We start from the raw sequence: 19,561 nt of genomic DNA on the forward strand, positions 1-19,561 counted from the left end.
TGTCCAGCGGAGATTCACATGGATGATCCCTGGAATGGTAGGCCTAACATACGGTGAACGGCTGAGGATGCTGAGATTGTATTCATTGGAGTTTAGAACGTTGAGGGGAGATCTGATAGACATTTACAAGATTATGTGTGGCTTAGAAAGGGTGGATGCTGGGAAGTTGTTTCCGTTAGGCAGGGAGACTAGGACCCGTGGGCACAACCTTAGAATTAGAGGAGGTCAACTTAGAACGGAAATGAGGAGAGATTTCTTCAGCCTGAGAGTGGTGGGCCTGTGGAATTCTTTGCCATGAAGCACAATGGAGGCTGGGACGTTAAATGTCTTCAAGGCAGAGATTGATAAATTCTTGATCTCGCAAGGAATTAAGGGCTACGGGGAGAGTGCGGATAAGTGGAGTTGAAATGCCCATTAGCCATGATTAAATGTGGAGTGGACTCAATGGGCCAAATGGCCTTACTTCCACTCCTATGTCTTACGGTCTTAAGTTCTTCCCTGATTTGCCTTTCCAAACTACAGCACCTCACATTTATCTAAATTAAACTCCACCTGCCACTCCTTGGCCCATTGGCCCATGTGATCAAGATCCAGTTGTACTCAGAGGTAACTTTCTTTGCTGTCCACTACACCTCCAATTTTACTGTCATCTACAAACTTAGAAACCATACCTCCTATGTTCACATCCAAATCATTTATATAAATGACGAAAAGCAGTTGACCCAGCACCGATCCTTGTGGCACAGCGCTGGCCACAGGCCTCCAGTTTGAAAAGCAATCCTTCACAACTATCCTCTCTTCTCTACGTTTGAACCAGTTTTGTACCAAATGGCTAGTCCTTCCTATATTCCATGTGATCTAGCTTTGTTAAACAGTCTACCATGAGGAGCCTTGTTGAATGCCTTACTGAAGTCTGCATGGGTCACATCCACTACTCTGCTCTCATCAATCCTCTTCATGACTTCTTCAAAAAATTCAATCAGGTACATGATTTCCCACACACAAAGTTGGAGATCCAGTACGATGTTTGCATCCTTTTTTGGGTTGGACAAACTGCTTAGTGTATTTGAGGTAACCATTTTTGTATCAGATTCATAGCAGATGTCAAACTTGTGCTCCTGAACTTTTACTAGGGTTTGGGTGATGCACTTGTCAATGGTTTGCACCAAAACACCTCCAGTAGTTTGTGATTGGTTTCCATAATGAAAGGCTGTTTGCCAACAGGTAGGTTTGGAATCTTGAGATCCCAAATAGCAAAGTAGGTGTTTCTTGCTGTATCTTAGAGGAATTGGAATGTGCTTAAGATAATCTTTTGGATCTGAACATGAGCGGTTTATTTTTTCACACGGTGCATATTTGTAATCTTTTCTGTAAAGCAACAACTTCCATGTTTACCCTCTGTTTAGGCCCATCGGACTGCAGGATACAAATTTCTGCATTTTTGAGAGACTCAATTGTATGTGTGTGGTCCTAGTGCCATATATTAGTTGCATCTTTCTTTAGGAACTCTCTTTATGATGATATTTTATTGGGAAAGTTCAGCATGCATGGTTACAAGAAGTTGGAAAGCCTAAGGTATCACGCTAAGTCTCCTTTGTCATGTGGGGTGGATACATTAATAATGTCCTTCATCCTCCAGTTTGCCTTGGTCAGGACAGATTCAGCAACTTGAAAATAGACTCAAAAAATAACTTATATTAACCAAACTCTTCTTGCTGTTGTACATGAGATATTCACAGTGAGCTACTGCAGTCAATAAGTGAAGATTCTAATGCTTTTCTTTGGTTTTGCCCATAACTGCAACATCAGTGGCATTACATATTTATCCAACACACTTTCTGTAATGCTGTCCATGAGTTGCTGGACCAGATCTTGACTGACAGACAAACTGAAGGGTAGTCTCTGAACGCAGTCTCTTCCAAATTGTATTCTGAAGGTAGTTGTTTTCAGAGAGTCTGTAGCTACAAATACCCATTATATCGATTTTAAAAAAACCCAGAGCACTGTGGATGCTGGAAATCAGAAACAGGAACAGAATTTGCTGGAAAATCTCAGCAGGTCTGGGCTTTTATAGCAATCTCTGAGTTTGCCTCATTATATCCCCATTTGGCCTGAAGGTCGGAGCAGAATTTAGCTCTTGTGAATGCGGGATTCAGTTCATCGGGTGTTGGATTCTTGTGTATACGTCTCTTTAGGGGGAGAATCATACACCTTGTATCTCAACAAATCTGGGTTGGGCTCTCTTTCTCTATTACATGTGTAAAGGAACTATCGCTCTAGTGATCAACACGGCAGATTCCGCCGCTATGTTACGTGTCTTCTGGCTTGCATTTTGGTTTCCTTTCTGTGGGAATACTGCACATTCTGGGAGGGCCAAGTAGTGGAATTATATCTTCCCTGAGGTACAATATTGAGTCATCATAGATTGTCGATTTCAGGTGCTTGTGATTGCAGACAGGCAGTTGACCATTTGTGGGTAAATTTGCTGATTAGTGAGTTTGTTAAGAAGCAGCAGTTTAGATATGACAGTTAGTTAGATTTTAAAGGAAGTGTGCAATGGGGACAATTGGAGATGGTTCACTGATACCACAGGGCAAACAGGCTGTCGTCGTACAACGTTAAAGTGGCAAGTCAGTATCCTGCTCTCTCGCTGAGGTGTTAGAGAACTCTTCTCTTGGTCTTCCTCCTCTCCTTCAGGGCTGTTTTCCATTTGATTGGAGAAGACTGCTGCCTGGGAAAACTCCCCTATACCCTGTAACCTTCTCTGATGATGGTCCCTGAATGAATCCTCCAAAGCAGATTGGACCTAGCCCAGGAGCAGGATCTGGCTTCTGAACTCTCTTGGCCCCAGCGTGGTTATCCCAGCATGCAATTGGCCTAGCCTCATATGTGCTCCCTTCATAGCCTGAGTACATCTGCTCTCTGAGAGTCTGGCACTTATTGTTGACTCATTGCTCTAGGGGCAGGGTATTTTCTCCGTGTCAGTTAATTGTCTGAATCCTTTTGACCAGTGGCCATGTGACATCCCTTTCCTGCTTTGATCTAATGGTTAGTTTACCATTTTTCCAAAGGTTATTTTCAAAAAACAGCACACTCATACTAGGGTATGTTAGGTGCCAGATGAATTACTGATGCCTCGGGCCTAGACCCTTCATCAGAGAGGGGGATGGGGGGAGGGAACTGGAATAAATAGGGAGAGAGGGGGAGGCGGACCGAAGATGGAGAGTAAAGAAGATAGGTGGAGAGAGTGTAGGTGGGGAGGTAGGGAGGGGATAGGTCAGTCCAGGGAAGACGGACAGGTCAAGGAGGTGGGATGAGGTTAGTAGGTAGCTGGGGGTGCGGCTTGGGGTGGGAGGAAGGGATGGGTGAGAGGAAGAACCGGTTAGGGAGGCAGAGACAGGTTGGACTGATTTTGGGATGCAGTGGGTGGGGGGGAAGAGCTGGGCTGGTTGTGTGGTGCAGTGGGGGGAGGGGATGAACTGGGCTGGTTTAGGGATGCAGTAGGGGAAGGAGAGATTTTGAAACTGGTGAAGTCCACATTGATACCATATGGCTGCAGGGTTCCCAGGCGGAATATGAGTTGCTGTTCCTGCAACCTTCGGGTGGCATCATTGTGGCAGTGCAGGAGGCCCATGATGGACATGTCATCAAGAGAATGGGAGGGGGAGTGGAAATGGTTTGCGACTGGGAGGTGCAGTTGTTTGTTGCAAACTGAGCGGAGGTGTCCTGCAAAGCGGTCCCCAAGCCTCCGCTTGGTTTCCCCAATGTAGAGGAAGCCGCACCGGGTACAGTGGATGCAGTATACCACATTGGCAGATGTGCAGGTGAATCTCTGCTTGATGTGGAATGGCATCTTGGGGCCTGGGATGGGGGTGAGGGAGGAGGTGTGGGGACAAGTGTGGCATTTCCTGCGGTTGCAGGGGAAGGTGCCGGGTGTGGTGGGGTTGGAGGGCAGTGTGGAGCGAACAAGGGAGTCACGGAGAGAGTGGTCTCTCCGGAAAGCAGACAGGGGAGGGGATGGAAAAATGTCTTGGGTGGTGGGGTCGGATTGTAAATGGCGGAAGTGTCGGAGGATAATGCGTTGTATCCGGAGGTTGGTAGGGTGGTGTGTGAGAACGAGGGGGATCCTCTTGGGGCGGTTGTGGCGGGGGCGGGGTGTGAGGGATGTGTCGCGGGAAATGCGGGAGACGCGGTCAAGGGCGTTCTCGATCACCGTGGGGGAAAAGTTGCGGTCCTTAAAGAACTTGGACATCTGGGATGTGCGGGAGTGGAATGTCTTATCGTGGGAGCAGATGCGGCGGAGGCGGAGGAATTGGGAATAGGGGATGGAATTTTTGCAGGAGGGTGGGTGGGAGGAGGTGTATTCTAGGTAGCTGTGCCTGAGATGGAGACTGAGAGGTCGAGGATGGTGAGGGATGTGCTGGAGATGGCCCAGGTGAACTGAAGGTTGGGGTGGAAGGTGTTGGTGAAGTGGATGAACTGTTCGAGCTCCTCTGGGGAGCAAGAGGCAGCGCCGATACAGTCATCAATGTACCGGAGGAAGAGGTGGATTCCACTCCCCCTCCCATTCTCTTGATGACATGTCCATCACGGGCCTCCTGCACTGCCACAATGATGCCACCCGAAGGTTGCAGGAACAGCAACTCATATTCCGCCTGGGAACCCTGCAGCCATATGGTATCAATGTGGACTTCACCAGTTTCAAAATCTCCCCTTCCCCTACTGCATCCCTAAACCAGCCCAGTTCATCCCCTCCCCCCACTGCACTACACAACCAGCCCAGCTCTTCCCCCCCACCCACTGCATCCCAAAACCAGTCCAACCTGTCTCTGCCTCCCTAACCGGTTCTTCCTCTCACCCATCCCTTCCTCCCACCCCAAGCCGCACCCCCAGCTACCTACTAACCTCATCCCACCTCCTTGACCTGTCCGTCTTCCCTGGACTGACCTATCCCCTCCCTACCTCCCCACCTACACTCTCTCCACCTATCTTCTTTACTCTCCATCTTCGGTCCGCCTCCCCCTCTCTCCCTATTTATTCCAGTTCCCTCCCCCCATCCCCCTCTCTGATGAAGGGTCTAGGCCCGAAACGTCAGCTTTTGTGCTCCTGAGATGCTGCTTGGCCTGCTGTGTTCATCCAGCCTCACATTTTATTATCTTGGAATCTCCAGCATCAGCAGTTCCCATTATCTCTGAATTACTGATGCCTTGTCTTGGGTGTTGTGACTTCTGTGTTTTTTGTAATTCTTCCCTTTGTTTTCATATACTCGAGTTTTGGGCAAGTACTGCTGTGACAGCTGTTAGATAAAATCTCATGCAAGATAGTAAATACCAGGAAACTTCAGTTTTTGAGGGATGTCAACATTCAATTGTCCACCCTTTTTGATCTAGCCCAAGATAGCTGACCTAGACAGATACTGACCAACTATTTCCTTGGTTCGTAAGTCAAATTGTTAAAATTCTCCCCTCTGTTTTGGAGCTAGGTCTTTGGTTCATCTTTTGCTGGTTATGATAGATTATGTATGCACAGTAAAGATTCTTCAGCTTTCCTTTCGTTTTGACCCATCTTGAAAATTTCTTAAGTATTTCCCTTCTTAGTCTCCCAATTGTCCTGCCCCAAAATTCATTTTACTTTGGTTTTTACCTCCTTCTCATCAATACCACTTTCATTGTTTTAAATTCAGTTTCTCCATTGATTATGTGCCAGTGCTTTATCACTTAAACTGTAATTGTATGCTCATCCAGGCCACAATAACCATTTCGTTAAGTAGGTGTATGTGTCTGAGGCTTGTTCTTCAATGCATTGTCACCATGCATCTCCTCAAGTATGTCACTTCAGTTTTAATAATGACTTCTGCAAGCTTACATTTGTATCTCAAGTTCATGCCATGCATTCTTGACTTTCAGGTGATCTTTTCAGAATACCCAAAATTGGTGGGGGTGCATGTGTGTCCTCCCTACGTGGTTCCAATATTCCAATATGGCCAAATCATCTAATTCTGCTCTTGAGGAAAACTCATAGCCAAAGGCTTATATATGTCCAGGAGAAAACTCAATGATTTAATTTCAGAGGCACTTTCCTTTCACTTGGCATATTCAACTTAACTTACCCTAGGTGAGTCTATTTTTTATTCATTCATGGGTTGAGGGTATTGCTGGCTAGGCAGCGTTTATTGTCCATCCCTAATTGCCCAGAGGGCAGTAGAGAGTCAACCACATTGTTGTGGGTCTGGAGTCACATGTGGGCCAAACCAGGTAAGGATGGCAGTTTCGTTCCCTAAAGGATATTAGTGAACCGGATGGGTTTTTCCAACAATCAATTCACAGTCATCATTAGACTCTTAATTCCTGATATTTATTGAATTCAAATTCCATCATCTGCTGTAGCAAGATTTGAACCCAGGTCGCCAGAACATTATCTTAGTCTCTAGATTAATAGTCCAATGATAATACCACAAGGCCATCATTTTCCCCTATCTCCATTTACATATGTTGCATTGTCACTTCATCCCTATCACTTTCATTAATTTGAAATGAACCATCCCTTTAATTACCATTCTATCTGATTCAGGAGCTCTGGGGAATCCTTATTGTCCAGGTCTAGAAAAAAGCATGCTTTCTTAGCATCTTTAAAACAGAAATCAAACAGTATTGTGTGGTTTCATGCTTTACCAAGTTCTGCTTATTTGGTTCTCCTCAGAAAAAAAACATACAATTTTCTCAAAAGTAACGTGCTAAATTGTACTCGGCGTTTCTTCTTTGAAAACTTACTCCAAATTCAAAATCGACAAGAGGTTTCAGTTTTTCTTTTGTGTACAGCCTCAGGAGTGTAGTTAGACTGTAGTTAGGTTTCATCAGTTGTTATTAATTTCTTCCCAAACAATCTTACCCCTTTTTTTGATTCACATTACCACCACCTAGGCTGTTTTCATTGGCTCTTGTTTTAAATTAAACTTAAAAGTTGAAATATATTTGTTCCTTAAACTTCAATTAAATTTCTAATTGTGTACATAAATAAGCAACTTGTTTCAAGTAATGTTACCAATCCCAATTTCAGAAAAAAATTCTGTCATCTTCTTACAGTAAATTAATGATGGAAAACCTTTCTTCATTTCCAACAGGTCTTCTCAAAATTCTTTGGTAGGTGTTGGGGCAATAGCCTATTTCATTACCGATTTCAACAGTTAAATCTCTGAAAAGTCACACTATACTCCCATATTATAACATTCACTGACAAAGTGATCTATTTATTCCTATGGCTGTTGCCTGGAGAAAATAAAATCTTGGCTATTAACTTTAAACTTACTCTTACACAAAGCTGATCTTTCAGCAATAACCATATCTTTATGACTCTTCTCTGGGGGTCATCTTTGGATAAGTCAGAAGTGTTGATTCAGGCACTTCCTCAGTGGTACCTCAACGGTTTCAACTACCTGGGTATTTTCTTGGATTGCTGAACCGGTTCTACGACTGTTCATCTATGAGGCAAAGTTACTTTCCTTTTTCATTTCAAAGGTTTGAATTCAATGAGAGATTCAAAGCCTTCCAGTTCACACTGGAGGATTTGGTATCCATCCTACTGGTGTTCTTGTACGGATTTGCAGTGGTTTTAAAGTAGAATCATAGAACCCCTACAGTGCGGAAGCAGGCTATTTGGCCCATTGAGTGCACACCGACCCTCTGAAGTGCATCCTACCAGACCCAACACCCCTGTAATCCCACATTTCGTATGGCTAACACACTTAGCTTGCACAACCCTGGACACATTGGGCAATTTAGGGTGACCAATTCACTTTGACTACACCACTTTGGACTGTGAGAGGAAACGATAGCACTCTGAGGAAACTCATGCAGACACAGGGAGAATGTACAAATTCCACACAGATAGAACGTAGAAAATAGAACACTACAGCGCAGTGCAGGCCCTTCGGCCCTCGACGTTGCGCCGACCTGTGAAACCAAACTGAAGCCCATCTAACCTATACTATTCCGTTATCATCCATATGTTTATCCAATGGCCATTTAAATGCTCTTAATCTTGGCGAGTCTACTACTGTCGCAGGCATGGCATCCCACGCCCTTACTACTCTCTGAGTAAAGAACCTACGTCTGACATCTGTCCTATATCTATCACCCCGCAATATAAAGCTATGTCCCCTCGTGCTAGCCATCACCATCCGAGGAAAAAGGCTCTCACTGTCCACTCTATCTAATCCTCTGATCATCTTGTATGTCTCTATTAGGTCACCACAAAGTGAGGTCACTATAGTCGCAGAGGGCCACAGGACTACTCTTTCATTCGAGAAAGATGCCAGGTGGTGGTTTAACCTTCACTGTTATGGGGACATTTCATTTGCAATGGCAGCAGTGTACTTAGTGTGATATCTGCTTTCTGATTATTGATTTGTTTTGTTCTGGGCTATGTGTGCCTTCAGCACTATAATCGGAATTTATTTTTCTATTTTCTGTTAAAAGTTGTTCCGTTCCCAATTGCAGCCCTTTGTTTATCAGTCGTACAAATTTGCACGCTTTTTTTTCTTTGCCCTATGTGGAATGGTGCCTGATGTCCCTTTATATTTTAAATAGTATGATCCTGACTCAACAGACTGCCTGGCAAGATCAGAGGTACTCAGTTTGTCTTGAAAACCATTTTTTCTTCTGCTTTCTGGAGCGTGGGGATTTCTGGATGGATGTGGGATGTTTTTGCTGTTTCAGTGTGTATTCAGCTTTCTTTGTTCTGCTTTCTTTTCAAGGAGGCAATCTTCACCGTGCACCATGTAGCCATTTCTTGTGCTATCTGTACGTAACAGAATTGAAATACATGAATTACATTTACTTGAAGATTTCTTTGGGGCTTATTTACATCTAAAACTAATATATGTAGTACTGAGTGATCTAGAGACATTCCTTTGGCCCTGGGTTCTGCAATGCAGAGAAACTGTGGTCTTTGGTCATATGATGACATTCAGGCCCTTTCCTCATCCGCATATAACCAAAACTGCTTTTAAAGCAATAATGCCACATTAATAACTTTGTCAATCAGATTATCCATGACTTTATTGAATGATCATTCGAGTTCGTCATTTGTCTGTTTGTATATATGTTCGTGCCTTAGTAAATGTCTTTATTGAATGATCATTCGAGTTCCTCATTTGTCTGTTTGTATATATGTTCGTGCCTTAGTAAATGTCACCCTTCACCTAATTCAGTCCTGTGAACTTGTGCATTAGTTCTATCAGGTGGCATGAGAAAACACTGCAACCAGCAAGGAGCTCACACTCTGTGGGAGACAGGCCTCGCAGCTAATGCCTACGCTCTCTGCTCTCATCATGGGAGATGCTGCGGTTAGTACAAGGTCACTGGCTCCATGTTATTACAGTCTCGGTAGACATCCTTCAAAACAACACAGCATCCTGCCTCTTCAATGAAAAGTGGGCATTATTCACACCAACGTTTCCTCCTTTTTAACCACAACAGAGAACAGAGGATGATGGTGAGGAAGAGAATGGATGAAGAGCAGAAGATGAAGAAGAACAAACAAAAGTGTCAGCACTTGAATCTTTCAGGATCCGGTGGGTAGCTCCAGCATCAACAAAGTTCATTAATTAGCAGAGACACAGATTCAGGGGAATGTGGCTGGAAGAAACTAAACTTTCCTAAGAGGCAGTTGTCTTTCGGGACAGGAATGCACAAAGGAAACCCAGACTTGATAGAAGGTACACCTATCTTCCAAGCCCACAAGCTAAGGTTAGACAACCAATGGCGGCTTCCTCGAAGAGAACGTTACCTTGAGAGAAAGATTATCTTTATTTCCTCAACAGAAGAAGCCAACTTCTGGCCACAGATATTTTTAAAAAATCATTCTTTTAATGTGATGTGGGCAACATTGGCAAGTTTGTTTCCCATTCCTAATTGCCCTCGAACTGAGTGACCTTGTTCAGGGGCATTTCAAACTCAAACACATCACTGTGTGTCTGAAGTCACATGGGAGCCAGACCAGTTAAGGATGGCAGATCTCCTCCCCTGAAGGGCATTAGTGAACAATACGGATTTTTATAGCAACCAAGGGATATTTTTGTGGTTCCTATTACTCAAAGTAACGTTAAAAGCGAAACTTATTTATTGAAATGAAATTCCACCAACTGCTGTGGTGGGATTTGATCCTATGTTCAGCAGAGCATTAAGTCTAAGTATTTGGATTGCTCATACAGTGACATTGCCACAATACAGCCACCTTAGGGAAAGATGATATTACAAAGGAGTGGGGTAGATTCTATTCACTTTGGAACTTGTTGTACTAAAGCTCTATATGCAGTAATGGTATGGCCCATCATTCAAGCACATTGAGTTCCATTAGAAATAGCACACTTCTGTTTTTGGCCAGAAGGTCAGAAGGGATAGTAAATACCCAACAATTAATGGGGTCAGGAGGAAGGGTGCAGTTGTTTAATGTTTTGAATCCACCCCACACCCACCCCTGTTATAACATGGACTGTTTTTAGCACAGTCACCCATTCCCACATATTCCTAGGCATGATATTACATTATATGGCTTGCAATCAGCGCAGTTAGTCGATTTCCTCACTCTTAGCTCTTATTATCTCTTAAAACAGCTTTTTTTTTCCCGTCTTGGCCTGCTGTCAATAATGTCTGTGTTTACCTATCCATTGCCGATCTATCTCTCTGAGCTCCATCTCCACCCATTGCTCACCTCTCCCCTTGCCCATCCTTCAGCTTCAACATAAATACCAGCTTTTCCTTGCTACTCACAAAGCAAAGAGACACCAGACTCAAAACCTTAACTCTCCTTCCTTCCTTCCCACAGGTGCTGCCAGACCTGCTTCTTTGTTTTCTTGTCCATGATAAATGGAAGCTAATATCCCACTCTGCTTAGTGTTACACAAGATCCTCTGTAGCCGTGCCAAATGACCTCGCTCCATAAATGTCAGAAGTGAGAAATAGTTTCATCTTGACAAACAGCGCAGTTCATTCAGATAATTGGAGCTGTCAGAATACATACAGGAGGGACGATAAATATTTCCTCACTGAGAAGTTGAGAGGTTGTGGAACCTTTACAGTTGGAAAGAGGGATGATATCTTGTTAGATCTTGGAGGCGTTTGTGCTTGTAGTTTCCTAATACAGGCAGTTGACCATTAATAAGGAATTTTCAGATAGTTTATGAAGTTTAAAATTAGATGGCATATGTTTAAGGTGAGAGGGATGAGATAGAAAAGAGTCCAGAAGGATTTTGTTTTTCACACAGAGCGTGATAAGTGCCTGGAAGTCCAGAGGTCATGGTGGAAGCATGTACAGTTTTGTCACTTAAGAAACCTTTAGACTCATAGATAGACGGGACAGTTATGGAGGGATATGGACCAAGCGCAGGCAAATGGGACTAAATTGTGAAAACTGGGCAGCATGCGCAAGTTGGGCCAAAGGGCCTGTTTCCATACTGTAGGCCTCTATGACTCTATCACTCTATAGGTTTAAGAAGCAGCAAGTTTAGAAATGAAACATTAGTTAATTTGAGGTTCACGGATCAGATCACGAGAATGGTCATGTCAGATTCAGAAGTGCAGGGAGATTAATTACGAGCAGAAAATCAGCTTTCCTGGCAAAAAAACAAACTGGTTTCAATTTTAGATTATTGAAATGACATAAATTAAGAGGAAATCCAGGGATCTTTCTTTCCCCTCTTGGACAAATGAAAGATACCTACAGATTAGTTAGACAGCCCGTGCAAGCAGTTTCCGGGATCTAGAGCTAACCTTGAGCAGGCAGATTACTCAGCACTCGTTGAAGTGTTGCAAAATAATTTATAAGTTTTTCTTGGACTTAATACCAAAAACAGCAGAGCTCCTAGGCACTTACAAGAAGAATGAATCAAAATCTTCTCATTCTTTTGCTCAATACTTGCAAAATGTGACTGGTGAAAGATGTTAATCGGAGAAAAATATCATGCGGTGTCAGGAAATGACTTGTGTGAAATTGACACTTGACAGATGAGTCATTGGAAATGAAATCAGCGGTCAGATACTGAGTACAATTCCATTCATTTTGGCCATTTAATTCAAACACTTAACAATAGGACCTGGGCTCTTGAGGAGAGAGTGGTTGATAGCCACACAAGTGGGACTTGGGATTGGTTGTACCTGTTAGTAGAAGAGGGCACATTGCATTCTCAGATACAAATCCTGTGTTCCATTGATTGCAACACTCAACTGCTAAAATCATTCAGGAAGTTATGATTGACAGCAGACTCATTGCCTGTTTGAGCAAGGCCCATTGCAGAAGGGTGTGTTGGAAGATTTAAAGGGAAAGATGGGATAAATTCATTTTTTGTCGCATGGCTATTGTAAACTTTTTCCTAAATAGTGCATGGATTTGCATAGTGCCTGTTCATTGACCCTTGCAAAGGGTTCACCTGCAGACAATACCCCATGACTGATGCGGAGTTTGGTGGGAGATGATGGGAGGGGGTTGTTTGTCGGGGGTTGGGAGTGAATGGTTACGGGGTGAGGCGGAGCCTGAACTGGAGGGATGAGTAAGGGGGAGGTGTGAAGAGGAAAGGGGGCTATGGTGGTGGTGGGGGGGATGGAATAAGGGGGATGAAAGTGGGACGGAGAGTAAGGGGGCAGTGGGAGGGCAAATGGAAAGTGGGGGCTGAAAATCAGGAGGGAAGAAGGGAGCAAGAGAGAAGAGGGCGCTGAAAGATGGAAAGAGAGAGAGAAGAAGGGGCTAAAATTGGTGGAGAGGATAAACTGGCTTCAAAGGGGTCAGGGAAGGAGGGACCCTCGAGGGAGGGCAAGAGAGAGAAGGTTGGAGAGAAAACAAGATGGCTGCAAGAAGAAAGAAGCAGGTGTAAAAGAGGGAGGAAAGAAGGGGGCAAAAATGGGGAGAGAACAAGGCGGCTGAAGGGGTGTAGGAAAGGGGAGAGGAAAGAAGGGGCTGGAAAGGAGAGGGGAAAAGAAAGAGCTGAAAGTGGGGAGACTGAAGAAAGGGAGTACTTCTGTTCTTAACTAATTTTCAATAATTCTGCCCCTACCACTGTCTGGGGAAGAGAATTCCAAAAACCATCGAACCTCGGAAATCATTTCTCCTCGACTCCATTGAAATGGGAGATCCTTTTTTCTCTAAACTGTTTACTTTAGTTCTAATCTCCCCTACATGTGGAAATATCCTTTCAACACCCAACCTATCGAGGCCCCTCAGAACCATGTATCGATTTGGAGGTGAGGGAGGAGGTGCAGGGGCAGACGTAGTACCTCCTCCACTTATAGGGATAGGTGCCAGGGGTGGTGGAGCTAATGGGGAGTGTGGAACAGACAAGGGAGTTGAGGAGAGAGCAGTCCCTCCGGAGGGCAGATAAGGGTGGGGAGCGAAATATATATCTTTCATAGTGGGCTCAGATTGCAGGTGTGGAAGTGGGGGAGAATGATGCATTGATTCCAGAGATTAATGGGGTGATATGTGAGGACAAGGGCAATTCTGTCTTTGTTTTTATTGTAGGGAGGGGATGTGAGGGCTAAGGTGCAGAAAACACAAGAAATGGATTGGCTTGGATTGAGGATTGGCTGTCTGACAGAAGGCAGAGAGTTGGGATAAAAGGCTCTTTTTCAGAATGGCACCTAGAGTGGTGTCCCGCAGGATTCGGTGTTGGGGCCGCGGCTGTTCATATTGCATATTAATGATCTGGATGAAGGGACTTGGGGGCATTCTGGCGAAGTTTGCCAATGATGCGAAGATAGGTGGACAGGCAGGTAGTACTGAGGAGGTGGGGAGGGTGCAGAAAGATTTAGACAGTTTAGGAGAGTGGTCCAGGAAATGGCTGATGAAATTCAATGTGAGTAAATGTGAGGTTTTGCACTTTGGAAAAAAGAATACAGGCATGGACTATTTTCTAAATGGTGAGAAAATTCGTAAAGCAGAAGTGCAAAGGGATCTGGGAGTGTTGGTCCAGGATTCTCTAAAGGTTAACTTGCAGGTAGAGTCCGTAATTAAGAAAGCGAATGTAATGTTGTTGTTTATCTCAAGAGGGTTGGAATATAAAAGCAGCGATGTGCTTCTGAGGCTTTATAAGGCTCTACTTACGCCCCATGTAGAATACTATGTCCAGTTTTGGGCCCCACATCTCAGGAAGGACATACTGGCGCTGGAGCATGTCCAGCGGAGATTCACACGGATGATCCCTGGAATGGTAGGTTTAACGTGCGATGAACGGCTAAGGATCCTGGGATTGTTCTCATTAGAGTTTAGAAGGTTGAGGGGAGATCTAATAGAAACTTACAAGATAATGTATGGCTTAGAAAGGGTGGACGCTAGGAAGTTGTTTCCATTAGGCGGGGAGAATAGGACCCATGGGCACAGCCTTAAAATTAGAGGGGATAAATTTAAAACTGAAATGAGGCGACATTTCTTCAGCCAGAGAGTGGTGGGCTGGTGGAATTCATTGCCGCAGAGTGTAGTGGAGGCCGGGGCGTTGTATGCCTTCAATGAAGAGATCGACAAATTCTTGATCTCAAAAGGAATCAAGGGCTACGGGGAGAGTGCAGGGAAGTGGTGTGGAAATGCCCATCAGTCATGATTTGAATGGCGGTGTGGACTTGATGGGCCAAATGGCCTTACTTCCACTCCTATGTCTTATGGTCTTATGGTCTAAATGCTGTTGAGGGCATTTTCGACCACTGTGGTCCTTGATTTTCCCCCACACAGTGGTCAAAAATGCCCTCAACAGCATTTCTTGTGTTTCCCGCACCTCAGCCCTCATATCCCCTCCCTGCAATAAAAACAAAGACAGAATTCCCCTTGTCCTCACATATCACCCCATTAATTTCTGGATTCAACGCATCATTCTCCCTCACTTCTGCCACCAGCAATCTGAGCCCACGACAAAGGATATAATTTCTTCCCTACCCTTGCCTGCCTTCTGGAGGGACCACTCTCTCTGTGACTCCCTTGTCTGCTCCACACTCCCCACAAGCCCCACCACCCTCGGCATCTTTCCCTGCGACCGCAGGAAGTGGTACACTTGCCCCCACACCCCCTCCCTCACCTACCTCCATCCCAGGCCCCAAGAAAACCTTCCACGTTAAACAGATGTTCACCTGCACATCTGTCAGTGTGGTCTATTGTGTCTGATGTTCTCGATGTGGCCTCCTCTACACCGGGGAAACTAAGCGGAGGCCCGGGGACGGCTTTGTGGAACACCTATGCTCGGTTTGTGACAACGGACTGCACCTCCCAGTCGCAAACCACTTCAACTCGCCCTCCAACTGCCTGGATGACCTGTCCATCCTGGGCCTCTTCCAGTGTCTCAACAATTTGACTCGAAAACTGGAGGAACAGCACTTCATGTTCAGCCTTGGGTCTCTACAACCCAATGGCCTCAACATGCGCTTTACGAGATTTAAAATCTCCCCACCCCTGACATCTTCCCAAGACCAGCCGCCCCTCTCGTCCCCGCCTCCTTGACCTGTCCATTTTCTCTCCCACCTATCCACTGCTCCTACCTCATTGACCAACCCCACTTCCTACCTACACCCACCTACCAGCCTCTTCCCTGCCTCTTTGACCCGTCCGTCTTCCTCTCACCTACCCGCCCCTCCCTCTTCCCTGACCAACTCCCATCCTAACACCCTCCCTACACTCACCTTTACTAGCTTCAGCTCCACCTCCTTGACCTGTCCATTTTCTCTCCACCTATCTGCTCCACTATCCACCCTCTATTACCGCTTCCTCCCTCTCTATTTATTTCAGAGCCCCCTTCCCTTTCCCAATTTCTGAACAAGGATCCAGACCCAAAATGTCAGCTTTCTTGATGCTGTTTGGCCTGCTGTGTTCCTCCAGGTCTACACCTTGTTATCTCAGACTCCAGCATCGGCAGTTCCTACTATCTCTGAATGAATTCTTCTAATTCAGCATCTGTGTTCAGTCCAATTACCCTGTTTGCCAACACAAATACTTCTGGCAATGTTACAGTGTGACTGTATCACCCAGTAAATGATTCATTCAGAATGGGAAATGAGCCTCTAAAAACAAAAAAGTACCCCTCACCCCCAAAATCAAAGCATAGCCCCCTAGAAAATCGCAAGAGATCCCCTTGGAGAAGAAAATGGTATTGGCTTCTGTTCCAGTTGAGTGAAAAACGTTGCTGGAAAGAATAATGTGTATGGTGAAATTTTGCAAAAATGAACATTTTCTTTATGTGTCCTTATTAGTTCAATTATTGTTAAAAACCCAGTCGATTCTTGGTTATCGGGCTGTACACATAGGCAAATATCCACAAGACAAGTGTGATTTTCTCGGGTAAGTGTCTGTACTATGGTGATTATCGTACTCTTTCAGTCTGACTTTGCATTTCAAACTTTGACTGTCTTATCTTCATACCTTGGCTTTGACCAACGCATTACAAAACAGAAATTGCTTAGAAAATCAGTAGGTCTCATAGCATCCACATGAGGAAAGCAGAGCTAACATTTTGAGTCTCAATTTTGAACAAGAATCAGTGGAATTGAAATGTTAACTCTGTTTACCTCTCCGCCAGACTTCCTCCATTTCTCAAGCAAGTTTCTGTTTTTGTTTCAGGTCTTCAAAATCAGCAGTTCTTTGTTTTACTTCAGTGTTACAAGACAGTGAGTTTCATGTACATGAATTGAAAGCAGAGGTTATTAAATGTCTAAACCAAAATGGTTAGTGTTTTAATGCTGTTATCACAACCACTCAAAAATGACCCGGCAGCATCAGCAAAATTATTCATATGTTTGCCAAACCGCTATATTTCATGGCTCAATCCACAGAAAGCAACAAATTAAAGGTCCAGTTGCCATCTTGTGAGGAATTTCTGCCACATGGTGACAGCTTTCTTGTAGTGACTATAGCAGCAGTGAATGTGGATTCTGTGGTATCCATGGAAGAGATGTTTATACTGCTGTGTTTATGATAGGTAGGGTAAAATGTAAAACTTTGTTTTCTGTTCAAAAGAATCTAGGATGAGTAAGCTGATTATTTTAGAAGTAGCTTGGAAGATATCAGTAGTAAGTTTAGAAGCTATTTGTGCATTTCTCTAAAAGTAGGGTTGAGGGAGCAAGTCACCTTTGCAGAGATAGTAGGAACTGCCAATGATGTTAGCAGGTGGGTTTCATCCGTGAGCGTTCTAAACTGGAAGAATTTGGAGAGAAATATGCAGTTACTGGAATTGAGAAAGTTTAGGCCTTCAGATTTGGGAAACACGTTCATGCCAACAATTTGGAAAGGACTCACTGAACTGTCTCTTCAGTCCATGGGAAAGAACCTGGCAGAGATCAGTTAGGTAGAAATCTGAAGAGTTGAAACAGGTGTGTAATTCTCTGAACTTGTATCTCTGAAATGGATAGTCTCAAGAAGTATTTAGAATTTTGGTTTGTAATGCATTTCAGATCTTGCTAACCACCTTCTACAAGCATGTCTTTTTAAAAAAAATTCTTTTGTGTAATAAACTGTTCTGTTGCTACAGAAAATCTGCAGCCTTTATGAATATGTTTTAGTGACTAATCAGCACATTGATTAACTAAACAGAAAAAAGCAAGTAATCTAACAATCTAGGTTTTATTTTGAGATCCAAATTGTCTAGGAGTATCATCAGTTAAGATCATAACAATGGGGGATTTGAATTCATTGAATTTAAGAGGGATATGTGACTCTTTTAATGAATATTGTATGTTGAGATCCGAATATAAGTGTGAATATCTGTGCTGTGAAGTTTTTGCATGGATTGAATATTCAAGATGGCTTTGAATGTTGGTGAGAGCAAAATACATACTAGTAGATTACCTGAAAATTTAACCTAGACTAAACTGAGGGAGGGGCAAATAAATTGGAGGTAAAAATAAAAATAAGATCTCATAAGGATAAGATGCATAAAATGATTCCTCAGCACTTCAAAATAGGACAGAACCATGAGATTTCACGGCTAAAATTAGCTAGGATATGGTCAGAATTGAAAGTAAAACTGACTTACAAAGAAAAGGTGAAATGTAAAGATATGAATTGGAGGAAAAACGAAAGGAAAGAAATTGAAAGGTTGCATTTTAACAAAAAGAGAAGAAAAATGGAGTGAGAATTGAGGAGTAAGAAAGAAATAGAGAATTGGAAATAAGAAAGCTGATTTGGAAAGAGAGAACAAAGAAAAACAGTGATGGAAAGAGATTAAAAAGAAAAATGTCAGTGAATAATGGAGGAGGAGATGGAATTTAAAAGAAAACATAAATTCCAATAGGAAGGGGAATCAGACAATATGACTCAGGAAGGGGAATCAAACATGACTCAGTCAGAGAAAAGCTTTAGTAGCTTCGTTCTTAATGTTAGAAAGTGGCAGCTTCAGCTGCGAACGTGTACGCTGGCTGTGTAAAGAATCATCTGCAGGCTGTTTGTTATCGGTATGACAATGGTCACATGGGAAATCACAAGGAGACTGGAGGAATGGAAAACCTGCGATGGAAGAGGTACGTTTGTTTTAAGAGAACAAGCAAGAAGCCACTAAAGTAATAGAGGAGAAAGGCTGGAAGCAAAAAGCAATATAAAGGAGGTAGCATGCTGCCATTTAAGAAGACTGGGCATGCCAAAGCTCATTGCTAGAGGCTGATGTTTGCTGATGAGTGTCTAAGGAATCCTAAGAAAAAGGGGGCATGAGGAAAGGAAATATGTATTAAAACTGTGGAGCAAAGAGAATGTGCTTCCTTGGAATATACTAAGAGAGAGAGATGACACAGAACAGTCAAGAAAATGCTTCCTTCATTATTGATGAAGAGAATCAGACCACTGTATGTTCTGGAGATTTTACTTTTTAACAATTCATTCTCAAGATGTGGGTGTTGCGGTTGGACTAACATGTATTGCCCACCCCTTAAGAGTCAACCACCTTACATTGGGCCAGCTGTCATATCTAGGCTAGAGCAGATAAGAACAGCAGGCTTTCTTCCCTAAAGGGCATTAATGAGCCAGACAGGTTTTTGCAACAATTGACAATAGTTTCATGGTCACCATTAGATTCAATTCCAAATTGAATTAAATTCAAATTCCAACATCTGCCACTAAAGTATTCCAACCAAGGTTCCCAGAGCATTACCTGGATTAATAGTCCAGTGATAATACCATTAGGTCATCATCTACATGAAGAGAGAGCTGTATCCCTATTATTCAAATCAAGCAGGCACAACAATACAGATGTTGAGAAACATTGGAGTGAGTCAGTCAGCAATTTTGACTGACAAACTAATTTTTCATCCTAATATGGACAAAATAAAACATGAATAAAGGTTAGAAACCAGCCCTATCAGGTAGGCATGGATTAAAAAGTGATGTAGTAAGTGGAGAACTTATAGTTGGAACAGTGAAACAGAATCCCTTTGGAAGGAATTGATTTTATCTTGGAAATGATTTGGCTAGTTCAAAAATATTGGCCTCACCTTTCCTCTCAGATACAGCTTGTAGAAGTAAAAGAAACAGAGATGATATAGGAGGAACATCCTGGATTGCTTCCTGACTGTGTTGTGATGAGATTTCAGGTCAATGGAAATTGACAGAA

This window comes from Stegostoma tigrinum, chromosome 2 (genome assembly GCF_030684315.1).
Source record: "Stegostoma tigrinum isolate sSteTig4 chromosome 2, sSteTig4.hap1, whole genome shotgun sequence".
Lineage (NCBI taxonomy): Eukaryota > Metazoa > Chordata > Chondrichthyes > Orectolobiformes > Stegostomatidae > Stegostoma > Stegostoma tigrinum.